This window comes from Micromys minutus (genome assembly GCF_963924665.1).
Source record: "Micromys minutus genome assembly, chromosome: 27".
In the NCBI taxonomy this organism is placed as follows: domain Eukaryota; kingdom Metazoa; phylum Chordata; class Mammalia; order Rodentia; family Muridae; genus Micromys; species Micromys minutus.
The window spans coordinates 23,639,081-23,660,289 of NC_137962.1; the positions used below are offsets into that span (position 1 = coordinate 23,639,081).

The 21,209-nt window shown below is 43.2% G+C and overlaps 1 pseudogene across 1 annotated transcript; it reads right to left on the minus strand.

Annotated features, from left to right (window-relative positions):
* Window positions 1–1,038: 1,038 nt before the first annotated feature.
* Window positions 1,039–18,558, minus strand: LOC308438353 (small ribosomal subunit protein eS7-like; annotated as a pseudogene). The gene is made up of 6 exons: window positions 18,463–18,558; window positions 18,099–18,172; window positions 15,163–15,226; window positions 12,049–12,131; window positions 3,440–3,503; window positions 1,039–1,645 (listed from the first exon to the last, which is right to left on the minus strand). The product of its transcript is annotated as a small ribosomal subunit protein eS7-like (transcript).
* Window positions 18,559–21,209: the final 2,651 nt, after the last annotated feature.

The window sequence follows — 21,209 nt, forward strand, 5'->3', positions numbered from 1 at the left end:
GATGCATAGTAGGTCTACGTAATAGTTGTTGAAGGAATAAATGGATATTCGTGAAAGCGTTATAAATCCTTAAATATCAAGTGCACATTTCTTCCCCAGTAAGACAAAACAATTTGACCCAAAGCATAACCCCATTGTACTGGCTGACTGTCACCCGGATGTGACACAGAGGCAAGCCAGTTAACCTCCTGACCTCCATTGTCCTTCTCATTAAGAAAGAGCCAACAGTTGCCACCCTCTTGGTGAAGATAGAAGTGGTAAAGGATAAAGGAAATGAATTCTGGCAAGTGTCTGGAATTTTTCAAATGAAAGGCACTCTGTTAAACTATTCAACCCTTCATAAAGATGACAGGCAGAGGCCAAAGTGACATCATCAGAACCCCTGAAGTCACGTCAAACCACTGGGCTATGACAACAGTCCACCAGGATTCCCACCAAGTACAATGGCAGCGTAAATCGCAGGATTACAATTCAGGGCGGTAGTTCCTGAAATAAGATTAAAATAAGGTCACTACCCAGATAGACTGCAGTCACAAAGAGAATGCAGAATCCACTGGGGCAGAAAATGACCCACCCATGAGCTCCCAGTCTCCAAGCTTCCTTCCTTCCACAGGCACAGCCTCTCTGACACACAGGAACTCACCCTTGGAGCACCAGTGCCTTCTAGGAGAGTTGTTCTAAATTTAAAAACAAAAGTCTTCTGAGGCTGACTCAGATAACAGCCTGGTCTGGTATTTCAAGCCTAGAATACAGAAGCTTTTTTTTTTTTTTTTAAGTGCATGAATAACGACACATTCAGCTCAGAATAAATATGGTTGTATACACCTTCTATGAATGCTGTTAGAACCAAGTTCTTGAGCAAGCCTACATCTGGCATGGGAATAAAGAATGTGAATTTTTCTTAGGTACCCAAGGCTGTCTGTCTTTGTCACCTGAGAGCTGTGTAACCTCAGCAAGTTACCAGTGATTCTCAGAAATTTCCTTTTTTTTTTTTTTTTTTTTTTTAAACTATAATTACACTTTATTCAGTCATTTTCTTTACAACTGAATCTCTGGGAATTGAAAAGTAACATCTTTGCCTGTGAGCGTCTTGTACACACCAGAAAAGGTTTCAGTCTTGAGCTCCACGTCATTCTTCTGTGCTTCGTCTAAATAAACTTTTATAAGCTGGCTGTCCTCCAGGTTCACACGGATCCTCTTACCCACAATTCACTTGGGAAGACCAAGTCCTCAAGGATAGCGTCATGTACTGCTGTCAGGGTGCGGCTACTGGGGTACTTTTGCTCATTTTTTTGTACAGCTTTTCCGGGTGGCTTAGGCAGAATCCTCCTTCGAGCAATGAAGACTACATGCTTCTCACGAAACTTACTCTCTAATTCATGAACCAGCCGGACTTGGACTTTCTGGAAAGATTTCGGTTGAGGAACTGGTACAGAAATTATGATAGCCTTCCGACCACCACATCGATTTCCTTGGCCACGGTGATGATGTTGAGTTCCCGCAGCCGCACCTTGAGATCTGAGTTCATCTCCAGCTACAGCAGCACCTGAGAGATGCCAGACTCCAACTCATTCAGCTTCTCCCCATTGGGCTGCACGATCTTGGTGCTTGAGCCGAACACGGCTTTGTCCTTATGAAGTGCTGGCTTAGAAAGACAGAAACTCCCATTTTTAATAACGCCTGCCTTTAGATCAATGGCTCTCAACTTGACATCTCCAAAATACTACTGTCAGTCCTGGAGCACTAATTGCAACTGAGGCTGCACCTTCGCCAATGGCTATTCATGGCTTCTCACAGTGCCGAGCCTCAGCTGCTCTTCATGACCCCTTCACTCCTTCAAAACCAGTACCACCTGGGTAATTCTTACACATTACCAAGTCCAGCCACAGCATGAGTTACAACCTTGGCTATCTCTGGAATACATCCTCTTTGAACTCTCAGAAAACACTTCCCAGATTTCACCTTAGTGATGCTGGTCTCTTCTTAATCACCACTAACTTCTTAGCTCCAGCTGACCAGCATCAATAGTCCCAGTAATGCAAAGGTTTTGCTTTAGTAGTTCTGGTTTCTTGTTAATCACAGCTGATGCTTCAGCCCCAGATACCTAAAAACACAGAATCTTCACAGTCAAAACAACAACAGCCCTGATAAGGGTCTTTAACCTTCCCTCTGAAATTTTACAAGCCAGGCCTCCATCTTCTGCACTGTTCTTAACATTATCTTCCAAGTGCCTGTAGAACATCCCACAGAGCTTGTAATGTGTCAATGGCTCTTCTAGCTCAAAGTTCCAAAGTCCTTCAACAGTCCTCCCCAAAACATGGTCAGGTTGCCACAGGAATGCGCTACTATACTGGTACCAATTTGTCTTAGTCAGGGTTTCTATTTCTACCCAAACATCATGACCAAGAAGCAAGTTGGGGAGGAAATGGTTTATTCAGCTTACACTTCCACATTGCTGTTCATCACCAAAAGAAGTCAGGACTGGAACTCAAGCAGGTCAGGAAGCAGGAGCTGATGCAGAGGCCATGGAGGGATGTTGCTTACTGGCTTGCTTCCCCTGGTTTGCTCAGCTTGATTTCTTATAGAACCCAGGTCTACCAGCCCAGGGATGGCACCACCCACAATGGGCTGGCCCTCCCCTTTTGATCACTAGTTGAGAAAATGCCTTCCAGCTGGATCTCATGGAGGCATTTCCCCAACTGAGGCTCCTTTCTATGTGATAACTCCAACTTGTGTCAAGTTGACACAAAACCAGCCAGTACACCCTATAATACAGCTTCTCATGTTGTGGTACCCCACAACCAGAAAATTATTTCCTTGCTACTTTGTTTTTATTTTTTTACTCTTTTTTTCTTTTTTTTTTTCTTTTTTTTTTTTTTTTTTTTTTTTTTTTTTTTTTTTTTTTTTTTTTGGTTTTAAGGTATGTACTGTCATGAGAAAAGTGACTGAGTGAAATCGAACCCCCTCCTTGTACTTTATAACTGTAATTTTGCTATTGTTATGAGTCATAATGTAAATATCTGATATCCAAAATGGTCTTATACTCCCTTCAAACATTATGTGTTCTCCATAGGTCTTACCTTATTACATGTCTTGCTTTAGCACATCAGTCTGTCTCAGCAAAACTCCATGTGTGGCTGTATCAGCTGACATCAATCATCCTGAGTCTGTGGAAGCATCAAGAAGATACAGCACACTACCAGAAGTTTGGTTTTTATTTTTATTTATTTATTTAGGTGTATTTCTCTCTATGGAGTCCCGACAAATGGAGCTCAACTATGCAATGTAAGGTGGACCATTAGCCATTAGCCAAGAATCCTTCATCACATGTTCTTTCACCTGTGTCTGCTTCAGGAAAAAATTTCTTCATGTGTTTGCCCCAGCAAAACACCATCCTACACAACTGACTTTTCAAAGAGCCCTTAAGTTTCCACCTCACCTTACAGTGTATGATAGTGGGTTCTATGCTATAATGGGGAAAGTTGAGAGCACCCACAAGACTCCTGGAAGGAACAAGCATATGTAAGCAGGTGAAAAGGGCCATGGGAGGAGATATACTGTATACTAAGGATGCCAATTGTAAGTGGAATTGGATGGGAACAAAAGGAATACTATATAGAAGAAAAAATTTTTGCAGGTGCCAAACCAATACAAATCAAAAAATTCTCAAGTTTTGAAAATCAAAATTCCCAGGGAACACTGTGTGCTTTTAATTTAAAAGGATGACATAACTGAATTCCTATTTTACATTGATCAGTATGATTACACTATGAAAACTAGATTAGGAAAGATGCCACTTTGAGTGCATGATTTAAGGATAGAAGTATTCTAGAGAGACTTAAAAAGAACAGCAACAACACTTAGCAATCAACAGGAGGGAAGAAGAATGTGAAAGGAGGGCAGAAGACAATGGCAGGCTTAATGGCAATGGCACTGAGACAGACAGACACACACACACACACACAGAGGGGGCAGAGGGGAATGACTTTTGAAAACTCAATATGTCATGAGTTAGGGTTGCCTTTGCCACTGTCTGGTGGAGCACCTAAGCATTAAGGTGAAGAATTGAGCCCTGACTTTTCTTCATGTTCATCATCATAGCCACTTTCTATCAATATTAATTGTCCTGTAATCCAGCCAAACAGAACTTGTTCATGTCTGGTTCTATGACTTTGCTTTCACTGTTCTAATAGGATTCTCCCCAGCACAGATGTCCAAATTCTGACACCAACTGAGACATGACCTCCACAGAGGGGCTCTCTCTTTATGAGATGTATTGGTTACTTTTCTGTTACTATGATAAAAGACCGCAGTGAAAAGCAACTTATGAAAGAAAGAGTTTATTTGGGATTACTCTTCCAGTGAAATAAATGCCAATTACATATCTAATATCAAGTAGACATTCTTGGAACCATATACATACAAGGAATATTGTAGAGACTGAGCAGGTTATATTTAATAATAATATAATAATAATAGTATGTGTGTGACAATAATTAAAAAAAATAGAGGCTATGAACTTGAGAAAGAACAAGGGTGGTGTATGGGAAGGATTGGGGGAACTAGAAAGGAAAGAAAGAAAAATATAAAATTATATTTTAATTTTTAAAAGTTAAGCAACTATTTTTTAAAAAGCATCCATTCTGTGGAGGGGACATGACAACAGGCAGCAGGCACAGGATGATCACATTCTCAAACATGACATGAAGTAGGGAGAGTGGAGTGGGGGGAGGCTGTGAACTCTCTGAACTGATTACCAGTGGTATCTTCCTCCAGCAAAGTTCCACTACCTCCCCAAACAGTACAACTTACTGAAGACCAAGTTCAAATGACTGAGCCCATGTGAAATATTTAATGTTCAAACCATGACACTCTTTATCACCAGAGTCACAAGGCTGTTTTCCAAACTGTCAATAGGACACTAGTTCATTCAAAAGCCTAGCAGCTTTTAACTGATTTAAGTTTTATTGAAATACAGGAGAAAGTGAGGATGTATATCACATCAAACAAAAGGAGTACAAGAATTTTTCAAAGAAAATCATGTAAAAGTTTCCTAGATAAGATTATTAAATATATTTCTTATGATAGTCAAAAGCATATATGTGTGTGTGTGTGTGTGTGTGTGTGTGTGTGTGTGTGTATGTGTGTGTGTATCTATATCTATCTATATCTATATCTATATCCCATAGTAATGTGGGCTTAGTGTTAGTGTTGTTTGTTGACTTGGTAAATGAAATATCTTCTAAAACATATGTAATTTAACTTACTTCTAATTATAATTCTATGAGGTCAGAATTATATCCATTTTAAAGATAAAAATGTCTATGGTATGTATGTCAAGTGTTATGTATGTATGTTATTGAGATAACAAGACTTCTAAGACTAGGTCAAAAGTAAAACCTGGGCCTTGCAGATTATCAACATTATAAAAACCACAACTGGTTATTCTAGAGTGTGTGGATGTGGTGAGCTCATACATTGTGAGAAATGGGGAGAATCTTGGAGCACAGGCAGGGGAGAAAAACAATGGACCACTAGAAGAGGAAACAGAATAACATCCCAGGAAGGAGGGAAGCACACAAGAAGGAAGAATGGTGAACACTGGGAAATGGTCCCAACCTCAAGGAAGGGAAGACTGAAAGCTCAGCAAACTGGAGACTTGACTCAGTGAGAATGAGTTGAGAAAGCAGCAGCTGAAGTGAAAGTAAATGAGAGACTAGTGTAGAGAAACTCAACCAGTCTTGGCTGTGGAGCAACTCAACCAGTCTTGGCTGTGGAGCAACTCAACCAGTCTTGGCTGCAAAACAACTCAACCAATATTGGGTGCAACTCAACTAATTTTGGTTCTAAAGCAACTCAACTAGTCTTGACAATAGAGCAACTCAAATAGTCTTGGCTCTCTCTGCGAAGACAGAGGTGAAGCAAAGGCAGAATTTCTGCACATTTTCCTTTGATATAAGATGTTCTGAGGACATCTATGTGTTGTCAAAAAAGGAGCGGTTAACACAAACAGAAGAGATGTGAGATGGTCAGAGTTCCTACAGATATGGAAGGTGATAAAATATGATGAGGGATGGAGAGATCAGCCTTGGAGCACACTCTCTGGTTCATTCAGGATAAGGGAAATATAATGGTGACTCACAGCGTTAATCCTAGCCCTCAGGAGTAGAGGCAAAGGATTATTATGAGTTTGAGGTCAGCCCAAACCACAGAGTAAGACCATGTCTCAGACAAACACACATCAGCAAAGCTAGACTATACATTTAGGATACAGATGTAGCCATAGTCTTAAACTACAAACCAAAACAATCCCATTACAACTGAAGGAGAAGAAATACATAATGCCAGAAGAAGTGAACTCCAGTAGGGTGAGAACAAAGGAGGGGCTATCTGGGATAGCTGGGTCAATGCACACCCTAGAGAACTCCAGGAAGGCTGGCATCCATCCAGTAACACCAGTCAGCAAACTTCCTGAAAATAATCGAAAATCTCTCAATCGGCTTTAGCTGTTTAACACAGTGAACATTTTATACCTCGAGCCTGATGTCATCCTGTCTGTGAACATTTACAGATAACCAAACACTCAGCAAAGAGCCAAAGAAATAGATACTAAACAGACGTTCTCTGGAATTTATCCCAAGCTTCGTGTGCATAATGTCCAAATCAAAGATTTTTTTACACTCCTTTGAGCATTTTTTTGCATTTGGCGAAAATTCCTGGGGTTCTTTCACTCTCTCTGGTTCGTGTTTGTGCTGCAGATGTGATCTCCCAGCTTCTTCCTGCCGCCACCATGCCTGATGCTTGCCGCCATCCTTGCCCATCATGATGAACTCATCCTTCTGGTCTATAAGGCCAAATAAACAGTGTTCTATAAGTCACCTTGGGCATAGAATTTTATGACAGCAACAGAGAAGGAATGGAACAGTCCCCAATCTAGAATTTGCAGGTATGTAAGATGTCATTAATAGGACACAGTTATCCCATGTTCAATAAAGAAATGTTATCAAAAGTTGGTCCAGGGAGCCAGAGAGATGACTCATCAGCTGAGAGCACTTGATGCTCTTGCAGAGGACTCAAGTTCAGTTCCCACCAGCCTTTTCTGACAGTTCACAATTGCCTGTAATTCCAATTCCAGGAGATTTGACACCCTCTTCTGTCCTCCATGGGCTCCCAAGCACAGGACACACACACACACACACACACACACACACACACGTACACAGTTTTTAAGTTGTTCAATCATTCCACATTGGATTAGTAAATGTCAGCTCCCCTTCATTGCATGGTGACTCAATGTGAATAGGAAATAGGGACATCATTTATCACATCCACTGATAAAACCAGCTCTTACAGTTCGCTGGAAATGCTTGACCAATTCATGTACTCCACTCCACCACCTTCACAGCCCACTGCCCGTCTGCACGTCGACATTCTCCTGCTGCAGAGTTATTTTCTGCAGAGACCCCAGGTGCCATTACTGCAGACTGACAGTGAAGTCCACACTACCCACGCCCTCCCCGAACCCAACATATCCAATTCGATTGGCATCTAAAAGAGAATCGTGAGCCCAGTTCAGTTCCCAGCACCCACATGGCAGCTAACAACTGTCTGTAATTCCATTTCCACAGACTGAACACCTCTTCTGACCTCCATAGGATTCTGCATGCACACAGTGTGCATTCAAACACTCAGGCACACACGCATACACACAGAATCAAACAAATGTTGAAAATTGAAACGTAAGACGATGAAAATATCAGAAGAAAAAAGTGAGAAAAGAAAAACCTTTATTAACTCCAAAGAGGCATTGCACTATTCGTAATTCTTTAAAAATCCATCTTTAAGCTACAATGAGATCATCATTCAGCAATCTGATTGGCAAAGGCCAAACTTTTTTTGAAGGTTTGATTTCATTTTTAATCATGTGTATATGTGTGCATCTCTGCCTGCCCATGTGTACATGTAACATGTGGAGACCAGAAATGGAGGCGGAGTTACCAGTAGGTGGGACTGGCCTGGAGAGTCTGTGAATTACCATCTTCTGCAAGAGCTGACCCATCTCCATCCAAGACTATATAACAATAATCACTGAACTTAGTTGGGTCTGAAACTGACTCCCAGAATGTACTTGGTAAATACATTCTCACAGGTGAAATGTATCTAATCTGCAACAACCAAATATTGGAAACAAACTAAATGCCCGGGCTAAGACAGTGGTATGCCTTTAGATGGGTAGACCGCCAACATCTGGCATGACTCAGGGCAAGGAGCATGGATAGGATGAAGCCATCTGCATAACGTGTTTGTAAATGTCCAGATATGTAAATATGCATACACTTGTGAGCATACAGTATACACTTAGAAATATATGTGTATGAAACTAGGACTAATCGTTTGGAAAGAAATCAGATGCCTAGAAACAAGAGAAGGAAGAAAACGCTCTAGTCTGTGTAGACATTAAATTTTTAACAGCTTATTACAGACTCAAAGTATTGCCATTATATAGCAGATCATATAAGAAAAACCCATCTCCTATCACAAAGCTCCCTCAACAGTATATGGAACATCAAGAAGACTATGTAAGCTCTGTAGACTTTTCTCTAAGTATAAATTCTAGCTAACTAATAATGCTTAATACTCTATTATGAATGAAACAAAACCACAGAATCGAGGGACACAGAGTCAAGGGTCACAGAATCAAAGGTCACAGAATCCAGGGTCAGAGAATCAAGTGTCATAGAGCCAAGGGTCATACTGCCCCTACTCCCTGGAGAGCAGAACAAAGCGATTCCTGCAGCAGACATACGGAACCTCGGATCTCCTAGCAAGCCACAATCATGCTTCTGGCTTAGTTCCCATGCAAATGAAAAAGATTTGCTTGTTTCGGTGACTTGCAATAATAGCGTAAAAAGAATTAAAATGAAGAAAAATGTCCCTAAATTGTCCTGCACCAAACGTGAGAATCATCTTCTCTGCTCCCAGTCAAGAGAAAGCTACAACAGCCCCTGAGACAAATTTTAGACCAGTCAAAATCTCAGGCCCAAGGCTGGTCTTAGACCCTTTGGAGACTCTTTGTCTCCAGAGAAATCTGGCTTGTTTTGTAGAACAAAGGATTAATGTGATTCTCAAGCAAAGCTAACAGTGACACGGGACCACAGTTGCTACAGCTGCTGTCCAGAACACCGGCCCTGCTGTCAAACAAAGCTCCTGAGGTGGGGAAGGAATTTCATCTCTTAGATTTTTCTCCTCTGGTGCTTTGAGCAGCCACACTGGGACATGGATATTTATTTACCCTGGCAGCAAGGTTCCCTATCTCCGCCACCAGAAAAGCAGTTCCCTGGGCTACACTCAGCGTGCTGACTCATTATCAGAAAGGAAGTTCTGTTTGGTGAGAGGAGAGGACACTTCAGAGCACAAACAGCAGGTGCCAGTCACTGTCAGAACGACAGGGATACAGTGTAGGAAGGACACTGGGTCCTAGGTGGACGGTGAAACTGTCAATATCAATATCAGGAGCTTTTGTTTTAATTGTAATTTTTTTTTCTTTTGTGCCACATCAGACACCATTTATCTCTGCCTCGTCATATAAAAATTTAAGCCCGATTTACCTATGCTCGGGTTGTGCTGTAAGTCATATGTCTGTGCTTAAGGCTCTATCAGTCATGATGTAGAAAACTCATAAAATGAGCATCTTTCAAAACTTAATAGACAAAAATGAGAATGTAGGACTTGCATAGTTGGCCAGGCCTAAACGGCTCATGCCTTTAATCCCAGCACTTGGGAGGCAGGGGAAGGCTGATCTCTGAGTTCAAGGCCAACCTGGATTACAAAGTGAGTTTCAGAACAGCCAGGGCTACCCAGAGTTACCCAGAGAAACCCTGTCTTGAAAAAAAGAAAGAAAGAAAGAAAGAAAGAAAGAAAGAAAGAAAGAAAGGAAGAAAGAAAGAAAGAAGTGCATTGCTGTTGTTTTGGGGATTGGGGTCAGTGGGGATCTGGTGATTTGAGATTTAGCTCAGTGGTAGAGTGATTGCTTAGCTTGCACAAGGCTCTGTATTTGATCCCTGGCACTTCATAGTCTGGGCATGGAACTTGTGTCATCTGAACACTTGGGAGGTCGTGGCAAGGGGACATAGAAAGGGGTTTAAGTTTGTCCTCAACAATGTGATGATTTCAAGACCTATGTGGGATACATAAGACCCCGTGAAAGAAAGAGGGTTGGACAGGGTTTCTCTTTGTGGCCCTGGCTGTCCTGGAGCTCAGTTTGTAGACCAGGCTCAGAGATCTGTTTATCTCTGCCTCCCTAGTGCTGGGATTAAAGGCGTGAGCCACCACACCCAGCTAAAGAGATAGTTAAGCTTTTCTGTCTGTTTGGTTGATTGGTTGGCTTTTGAGACAGGGTTCCTCTGTGTAGCCCTGGCTGTCCTGGCACTAGCTCTGTTGACCAGGCTGGCCTTGAACTCACAGAGATTCATCTGCCTCTGCTTTCCAAGTGCTGAAATTAAAGGTGTGCACCACACCATGCAGCTGAAACTGTAACTTCAACTATCACAGAATATGAACTGCTCTATTCAGCTATGTCCACAAATATATTCATAGAATTTTTGTCTTAATTTGATTGTATATTTCCTTCCTTTTCTGTCATAAAAACTAAAATAAAACTAGCCTTGGACGCCTCCCAAATATGATGATTTTTTTTCCCCTTTGCCTGGGCATACAGCCAATAAAGATTAATCTGGAAAGCAACTGATAAAGTAGTTGGGGTGGGGGGACGGAGGAGGGGAAGCAGTATGTTAACCCTTTGAATGTCACTCTCTCCCTCAGCAAAGTAAGAGCACTGTACAAGAAAAACCTGGGTGACCCAAGAACAGAATCTGTGCATCTGAAGATATTTTTACACAGTGTGGGAGGCTCTGACATACACCCAGGTTGAAAGAACTCTGTCCTGGCTGGTTTTGTGTCAACTTGACACAAGGCCAGAGTTATCACAGAGAAAGGAGCCTCAGTTGGGGAAATGCCTCCATGAGATCCAGCTGAAGGGCATTTTCTCAACTAGTGATCAAGGGGGGAGGGCCCAGCCCATTGTGAGTGGAGCCATCCCTGGGCTGGTAGACCTGGGTTATAAGAAAGCCGGCTGAGCAAGTCAGGAAAGCAAGCCAGTAAGTGACATCCCTTCATGGCCTCTGCATCAGCTCCTGCTTCCTGACCTGCTTGAGTTCCAGTTCTGACTTCCTTTGGTGATGAACAGCAATCTGGAAGTGTAAGCTGAATGAACCCTTTTCTCCCCAACTTGCTTCCTGGTCATGATGTTTGTGCAGGAATAGAAACCCTGACTAAGACAACCTCTAAGTCCAGTGATTCCCAAGGTCATTGTTGACTCTGACAACTGATCCTTAAAGATGTCCTCTCTAGACACACAGATGACTGACTTTAAGTAGGCGCAAAGCTATGACAGTAGCCTAATTTGACGGGGAAGGTAGATTTTTGTGTAGCTTCTCCTTCTATTCCTCCTAAGAACACCATACTAACGTAATGTCCATATTCTCAAAAGCAGAAAGGCCTGCCTGCTTTTCACGATGTGAAACACAGAATCCCAAGGCTCAAATAACTTTTATTTTTAATTTAGCCCAAGACACAGCAATCCCCTTTGAACCCCAGAATCTCTTTTTTTTTCCTTACACAACCAGATGGCCTCATGTGACCAGTTATCGGTTCTTCAGTCACGGCCTCTGCCTTGTCTCCAGGGACAAGTCAAGAACCAGGGCACTTGGCTCTTCTTTGTCAATTGACTGGCTGGGTCTGGGAAGGGAGGCTTTTAGTCTTCATCTCTGACTTTTGGATGCCAGTTAGAAGTCACCATCTTTCCCGACAGAGGAATGGCAGAGATAATGAGAGGCCCAACAGAATCGGACCCTGGAGGCTGTGTTGCCACAGGCAAAGGAGGCTAAAACCCAACAGTAGGTTGAAACCTATAAAATAAGAACTTCTCCCAAAGCAAGTAAATAGAATTTTAAAAGCACCATCCCTATCCCTATAAATATCATACGGCACCTCGAAGAACGGATATGGTAGTCTCGCTTGACTGCGATTTCATCGTCTTCACAGAAAGCAGACCAGGAAACGAAATTGAATTCCTAAAGAAGAAAAAGAATTGAACTGAAATTTCACTTGAACAGAAACAATGATAACATTGCTTGTCATTTGGAACATTTGGCAAGCATTTAATAAACACTTCACCAGTGAGTGGAAATCTCCACGAGACAACACTGACGTTTCCCTCGGTGACTAACCGAGGCTGGGAAGTCAGAGTGAGCTCAGCCTCCCGATCCTTCTCCTGAGGCTTTCGAAGGTTCCTCCACGTTTAGCATTTTGTCACTCCCAAACATCCTGATAAACAACCAGGCACAAGAGCATGCGCAGCAATGCGCTGACCATCTCTGAGGTACCCCACAGAGGTCTGCCAAGGGAGACGGCACAATCCGTCCTCATTTGGCAACGAAATCAAGAGCATGTTAACCCTCAGCCAGGAAGTCTCTTCTCCCACTGTAGTTAATGTATATTATAAACTTAATTAAGAATTCAGCAGGAGCTGAAGATCAAACAGTAGGGCTGGTTATACATCCTCGGATCCATGAAGAAATCGATACGGAGCACACACATTGACCTGTCTTCCGGTTACTTCCGGTGCTATCAGGCGCTGGAGAGCTCAGCGCTGAAAAGACTTCGGTCTTCAGAGCTGACAGGCAAATCTTCTGACTCCGGTATTGGAGTAAACATTATTTATTCATCATGAAGTGACCAAGTCAAATCGTGAAACAAGCTCAGGGCCCAATCCCAGTCGGTCACTTCCGTGAGCCACGGTGGCCATACCCAGGCTTGGAAGCCACAAAAGCCAGCACAAAATTCCCAGCAAGGGAGTCATCCTCAGCTTTTGCTGAGCTCAACTTCTGTCTCCTTTCCGGAAATCCTTCAAATAAAGCAGCAAAGGCAATTGGGTCTTTTCTCCAGTTGCACACTGAACTGGCCTTGTCTGATGTCAGCTCTACTGTCTCCGGAGAGAGGCGGAACTTAGTGACAAGTGCAGATATTGGAATATAAATATATCTGAAACGTTGAAAATAGCTGTTCCGTGTGATTTAGAAAACATTACTATGAGTCGTTAGTCTAATGTAGGAGCAATAAATGAACCCGAGACAAAACGAGATAAGCCGTCGAGCAAAGCAAAATCTAATCACAGAGAGCTAGAGTCTGTGTTAACTAGACTGTATCAGGAGAAGAATGCCTAATGTAAATTAATGTCTGGGAGTATTTGAAAATTCCATCACACGTGAATCGTGTCTCTGCCAAATAATATACTAATTGTTATCTTATTAAAATGAACATTTCCTCGAATATGCTCCATTAACATGGTCTCCCACACTCTAAATATTTATCCTTTACCCAGCATCTGATATCGGACTCTTCCTTATTGCTCGTAACTTTCTTTCTCTTAAGAATGTATCCAGGCTGGAGAGATGTCTCAGTGGTTAGAGCACTGACTGCTGCTCTTCCAGAGGTCCTGAGTTCAAATCCCAGCAACCACATGGTGGCTCGCAACCATCTGTAATGGGATCTGATGCCCTCTTCTGGTGTGTTTGAAGACAGCCACAGTGTATTTATATATAATAAATAAATCTTAAAAAAAGAAAGGAGGAAAGCATCCAATTTCCCTGCAGGTCTCATCAGCACTAATCCAAAATGTCAGCTCTCTGCATCCTGTAGCAGTAGAGTGAACAGAACGTTTTTATACGTATAGAACAGGCATGAACTGTTCTTACCATCCCACTCTAAACAATACATGGTAACTACTGGCGTGCTGTTTACGTTATATCAGGGACCGTGTGAACAATGCAAGCAAGATCTCAAGCATGTATGGGGTGCTCCCAGGCACTTGGATCTTGGATGAATATATGAACTTTATAATAGGTCTTAAGCATCTGTGGATTTTGGAGGATCCTTGGAGGTATTGAACATACCCTCAAAAGGTCTGACAGTCTGATACCTATTAAATATCCCTCTTGTCCCGTTGCCCTGGCCTGAGCCAAATTCATCTCCTTCTAGAACACTACAGCAGTTGCCCAAATTTACCTTTCTGCTTTCCTTCTTGCCCTCTTCAAAGCCATCCCCCAAGAGACACCAAAATGACCCTCACATAGTTTGGCTTTCCCGAGATTGAGAATAAAATGGGGGTGCGTGTACCTGGTCCGATGCAGACAAGTTTATCCCTGGGTCTCTCTCCATCGCTGTCTCCTGACACACCCTCGGTTACTCTCTTGCTCTGACCCCATCGACAGACCCAGCTAACTCCCTCCACACGGACTTCTTGTCCACTCTCGGAAAGGCGGGGTCTCGCCTCATTCAGTTTTACTTCAGGGTTAGGACTGACAAAAGCACCTTCTTCTTCCTCTCTTTTTAAAGTAGCCCCAAGTCCTAGGTCACCCTGATTAGTTCCCCCATGGTAATCTTCAATAAAACTGTGAGAAGCCATCAGCCTGGAGAGGGTCCAGGGCTGAGCAGACAGACCAAACCGTTAATTCACACTAACTGTGCTTCAGTTTATTAAAGGGTGCCCTGTAGCCAATTACCTAATATTAGCCAATTAACTAGTTAAGCTATAATCAGTTGGCTGGCTGTTTAAGCAGCAGACAATTAAGCTGTTTTCTATGACTCATTTCCACCTTTCCATGGCCGGAGTAACACTGTTTATTAAAATTCTGGCTCACGAGTTATCCCATATTTTCATTTGTCAAATGAACTCTCCTAAATTTATCTAAAGACTCTGCCTTCTTGTGGTTACAGCACAATAACAGACTCCTTACCAAAGTCTAGTTCCCTGGAAGCATCATGTAACCCGGGGAGATGGGACTGAGTTCTCTCTGCTCTTTCTCTTCTGCAATGGGGGGTTGTGGGTCGGACTTGCCCAAATTCTGAAATCCCACAGATTTGAGATGCATGAGTAAACGCTTTTGTTCAAACTATGTTTTGAACCCAGGACATAAACAGGATTGGAGCCGGAGGAGTATCTATGTTCTGAGCTGGCCAGACGAGAAATGACTGAATGAAGTCTCATAGGCAGGTAAGCTCTCAGGGAGCCATGGCTGGGTGTGGACTCCTGCTTTTTCTTACAGCTGGTTCCTGGGGAAGCTGCTTCTCCCGCCTCGTGGGTGCTGTGTGATGTCTCTCCGTGCAGCTGCAGAAAAAAGGAGAGCAGGGAGCTCAGGTGCTTCCTTTCCCAAGGACACTAGACATTCAGATGGTTTGAACTTACCTGGTCTTGCCCTCTACTCTTTGGTCTACAGACTGTTCCTCACTAAAGTGGAATGACTTTGTGTGGCTGGTTTTTTTCTTTCTTTCTTTTTTTCTTTCTTTCCAGAGTTCAGTTGCATTTTAAAAATAGAATTACAGGCTGGAGAGATGGCTCAGCGGTGAAGAGCACTGGCTGTTCTTCCAGAGGTCCTGAGTTCAATTCCCAGCAACCACATGGTGGCTCACAACCATCTGTAATGGGACCCGATGCTCTTTTCTCTTCTGGTGTGTCTGAAAAGAGTGACCATGTATTCACATACATAAAATAAATAAACAAATAAATGAAATATTAAAAAATGGAAATACTAGCACAGAAAGAGATCTGAAAAGGTGCCCCCAAATTAATGGCCAGTGCATAATTCCCAGGTGAGAGTTAAGGGCCATGAACAGTGAGAGGTCATGCTTTCCTGCCCTCTAGTCTTTTACCATGAGAGAGAGGGGGTGGGGGTGGGGAAGACGATCGAGTATCTCCATATATAAAGAAAAGAACAGACATGTGTTCTGTTGCAATTGAAAAATAAAGATTATAAGTCTAGGGTGGGTAATAGAGCTAGAAGGCTGACATTGGAGCAAATGTGTTGTGACTATCAAAATAGGAATAAGAAAAAAAACCTTATATGCATTTTAACATGGGCTAGGCAACTCTAAGTCAGACTTCTAAATGTTCAGACTTGTCTTCTCGGTTATTTTAAAGCTAGAGATAAATCCATGAGAATACTAATAAATCACTAAGTAAGCAGAAAACCTGGCATATTTTCAAAATCAGTTTCATTGTGTTCTTCACTGCATTTATTCATTCTATGAATTCTTTTTTTTCAAGATTTGTTTATTATATTTATATGAGTGCACTGTAGCTGTCTTCAGTCAGACACACCAGAGGAAGGCATCAGATCTCATTACAGATAGTTGTGAGCCACCATGTGGTTGCTGGGAATTGAACTCAAGACCTCTGGAAGAGCAGCCAGTGCTTTTAATCACTGAGCCCTTGTGAATGTTTTCTTAAAAGACATTTTTTTCTTTTATTTTGTGTGTGTGTGTGTGTGTGTGTGTGTGTGTGTGTGTACGTGCGTGCACACGTGCTTGGATCACCAGGCTTCAAGGCAAGGACCTTTACCCACTGAGCTACATGGCTCACTTTGTGAATTCTTGCAGAGAAACTAAACATATCATTTCAAGGACTCCATGAAAATATAACAATATTACCATATTGACCAAGAATGTTCCTTTATATCTTATTTGTATCTATTTTACATTTTCTGCGTGTCTACATGGTATGAAAATAAGTGGATATTAGCCCCAAAGCACACAGTGCCCATAATGCAACCACAGAACATACGGAACACAGAAGGAAGGAAGGCCAGGGTGTGGATGCCTCAATCCTGCATTGAGGGGGAAGAGGACGGTGGTGGGAGGTGGAGGGAGAGGTGGGGGGAGGAGGAAATAGGGGTGGCAGCCTGGGATCTGGGGGAGATGTGACAAAGGTACAGAGGGTCAGGAAATCAAACAAAAATATGTAGCAGGGCGGGGGGTTAAGGAACTGGGGACAGCCACCAGAGGGTCCCAGACACCAGGAAAACAAATGAGGCTCCCAGGACCCAATGGGGATGACTTTAGCCGAAATGTGCAGAGAAGGGGGAGGTAGATTCTGTAGAGACCACCTCCAGCAGATAGTCACGGTCCCTGGTGGAGGGATGGGGCTACCCACCCATCTCAAAGTTTTTAACCCAGGAATGTTCCTGTCCAAAGGAAGAACGGGGACAAAAAATGGAACAGAAACGGAAGAAAAAGCCAACTAGGGAAGGCACCACCAAGGACGACCCATCATGTCTGCAGGCACCACACCCAACGCTGTTGCCGTGGTCAAGAGGTGCTTGCTGGAGGAACCTAGTGTGGCGGTTCCTAGGAAGTTCAGCCAGAAACCGGCCAATGCAGATGTGGATGCTTGAAGCCAACCATCAGACTGAGCTCAGGGAACCTGGTGGGGAGCAGGTGGAAGAACTGGAGGAGCAGAGAGATATTGCAACCCCACTGGAAGAACAACATAGGCTGGCCTGACCACCCATTTCTACCAGAGTCTACACCACCAACCAAGGAGTGCACCTGGAGGGACCCATGGCTCCAGATACGTATGTAGCAGAGGATGGCCTTGCCAGACAGCAACAGAAGGGGAGACCTGAGGCTTGATGCCCTAGTTAGTGTAGGGGGATGCTGGAGTGGTAAGGCAGGAAAGTGCGGGTGGGTGAGTGAAAACTCTTATACAGACAAAGGGGAGGACAGATGGGAAAATGGGGGGTCAGTGAAGGGGTAACCTGGAAGTGGAATATCATGGGATGAGGTGGGGGGGTTGGTGGAGGGGGTAACCACTAAGTAGACTATCATTTGAATATATATATATTGAATATACATACATACATATATATATATATATATATGACAAAGGAAGACAGGCATGCTGGGTAACAACATCTGGCTCCTCTGTAAACTCTGATGGGGGGGTCTGCTCTGTCCCCAGGGGCAACTCATTTTCTCTGCCTTATCCAACACGGAACAGTGAAGAATCAGGGAAGTCATCCTCAATAGCAACATTATTTTCGAGAGCCCACATGGAAGGAGGCATTTAGGAAGCACATTAAGTAAAACTGATTTGTGAAATGCTTGGTTGAAGTCACAGACGTATGACATCTTTCGGAACTGAACTTCTGGTTTTGATTGGGGATTGTCACTTGATTGGGTTTCTTTATTAGTCCACCACTCACCCGGGAAAGAGCCAACCCTGCATCTTCTTCCCAGGGTGTGAACTCAGGTGACTTTCTCCCAGTGCGTTCTTTACCTGCACAGGAGACAGTAGAGACAAGGAAGCTAAAAATGTCACTGACCTTTTGCCTGTAAGGACGCCAGTACCACTGTCACCTGCCAAACAGTGACCCAGCGCCAAGCTCACAGCTTTCTTTTTCTGCCAGCGAACTGCACAGCTTCTTTCTCGTTTGACCTGATAACTCCGGGGTTGGGGGTGGGGTTACGACGCCCCGGAATGAATTTAGGCATCATTTGTTTGGGAGACAGGGCCCAGCACACTTTATGTTTTGCATTTACTCCTTCCGGAAGAAACAATAGGGATACCAGCTCGGGTCTTTTCCATCGACTGAGGATCAGAACTGTGAAATGGGACCCTAGCACGATTACCTTCGGCTGAAGTAGCTGGACTATCCACGGCATTGCCCCGGGGCTTTCCAGTGCTCTGCACCTTGCCTGGACAGCTTTAGTAAAATCATCAGTGTCCGGTCATGCAAAATAATGTATCAACATTTTGGTCACTGATATGAAACCGTATATCTAGTTTGGAAACTGTCTTACACTCGGGGTCTACTTCATAGACAATGTTCTGAGACTTGCTCTGCGGCTGCAGACCCATAGGAGATGACTTTTCCTCTCACTTAATTGGATACATCAAAATGAATGTTTGGGTTGAGACCAGCGTCTTCGAGGGTGACGTGTTTCAAACCACAGTGGAGTGGAGAGGGGCAAAGAGAGTAGGCACCTGCCAAATAGAAAAATAGGAACAGCAACCCTCGCAGCGCTCAATCCAGCCCACTCTCTGAAAGCAAGAAGCAGGTGAGGAAAACATGAATCCCTTTGTGAGGGCTCTGCCCCTTCGCTCTAAACCTTCCGGCTAGGTGCCATCGTCTGCGACACCAGGCATCAGCATGAGTTTTGTCGAAGACAAGTGATATTTAAACCGGAGCAAATGAGAGTCACGAGGGCCAATCGGAAGCAGAGGCTGCGAGAACCAGAAGAAAGTCCCCAGACAGATGAGACAGAGTAAGAAGTCTAAAAAGGTGGAACAAGACCAGGTGATGTGTTCAGCAAAAAGGGCCGACAGGCACTTCTATTATAATGAACTCCAACCAAGCGCCTGGCACAGTTCAACCCGAGATACTTGCATTACCATAAACCAAAGCGGGAGGCCAACTCGGGGCCAGACTGGAAAGTGGGCCATAGCATGCCCAGAAACACAAGGTATAGGAATCTGGCAACAGGAGCCGGCCAAGGTTCATCAACCCACCTCCCCACTGTTGCCTGGGGAAACAGGGTTCCTAGAGGGTGGATGCATGACTGTGGGTACAACTCCATCACAGCTAAAGCTGGCTTGCCCGCATCTGTGACAAAGGAGCCTTGCTCAGCAAGGACTCGCAGAGAAATCCGGAACCCCTGAAGCTGAGAACGCCACAACATAGCAGGGTTTCCCCGTCCTTAGCTATTGCTCTTGGGAGCTTCTGGGAGCTGGGAAGAAGGGCACAGATCTTAGAACTTGTTTCCAGCACCCCGATGAAACCGGCAGACTCCAAGCAGCACTGTGAAGACAGCCCCAGGAGAGTCCCATGTCTCTGTGCCATCCAGCCCATCATAACGGGAGGAGCGCCGTTTGGGATGAAAGCGGGTATAGCTCATAATGGGTTTAAGCAAAGTAAACAGGAACGGGCCCCCAGTTAGAAAGAAGCAGTGACTGGGAACATATACGTTCTAATTCATTTCGCTGCTCACTGGGGTTTGTGTTATTTTAATATCGAATTTTTAATTATTATTATATATTTTTGGTATTATTATATAATATCGTTATATAATATTATTTAATATAATATCATGACCAAGGCCAGCCGGGTCAGTCAACAGGCTCCTCAGGGTAGGAGTGAGGACTTGAAAAGACAAGAGACAATTAGAAAAAACTATAACATGACCCAGCCGGTTCTGAGGCTGAAGCAGGGTTTTTTATTTTCCAATCTGTTTTTAAACCACTTTAATTCCACGCAGAATAATCAGATCAATTCTGAGTCAAGGAACAAGCAAGGAAATAAACAGAAATTCTGTAAACATCTTTTCTTGGGGCTAAGCAGGGTAATTGAGAAAAAGGACTGCCTTTGCTGAGCCTACCCTGAGCTTCAAATATCAATGTTCTTAATCCCGGCCTGTTTCCTGAGCCCAGGCCCCGAGTCACATTCTCTCCTTGAGCTTACTTCTTTGTCCTGGCCTGTCAAATTCCCGCCAAGTGTAGAAGCAAGAGGCCCCAAATGGGTCTCCATAATATCATTGTATATATTCAATATGTATATATTAAATAATATGTAATATGTTATATATTATTATATATTTGTAATTATATTATTATATATGTGTATATATACCAAGTTTTTAAAAATATTGTGTCTTTAAAGCTTTTTGGTCGGTAAGCTTTGGTACCTGAAGTGTTCAGTTACTGTACCTTGTATGTCATTGAGAAAACACTCTAAATTTGTCCACACTCTGGCATAGCTGCTTCCCTTCCTCCCACTGCTGCCTTCTCCTTTCCTCTTTCACTTTATTACTTAAATATTGATACTCACTGCCGGTTCCACTTCTAAAACGGGCCAATGATCAGAGGACCAAAAAAAAAAAAAAAAAATCAAGTAAGGAATGTAATTCATGACCTGTGAAATAAAGTTATTAAATCAATCTGTGACTTAGAAAAGAAAGCTACCAAAATGTATGAACATGTCAGAAATTTAGAGGGGAAACATCAAAAGTGGGGAAAGGGGTGCAGGGGGGGATTCAGCAGGAAAGCTGAGGTGCCGGAAAAGAAGCAAGAATGAAAGAATCAATCAGTCCAATAAGGAACATCAGAAAGCATTACTGGAGACAAGCCCAAACAAAAGACAGGGGACAAAGTCAAAGCAATGACATACTGAGATATATTTAAAATGAACTTGACCAAAACTGCTATGAACTCCAGGATTCATTCGAACAACCATACCTAAGAGTCCATGAGGTAGAAGAATCCATGACAAAAAAAGTCACACGACTTACATAATGTATTCCAAGAAATGATGACTATA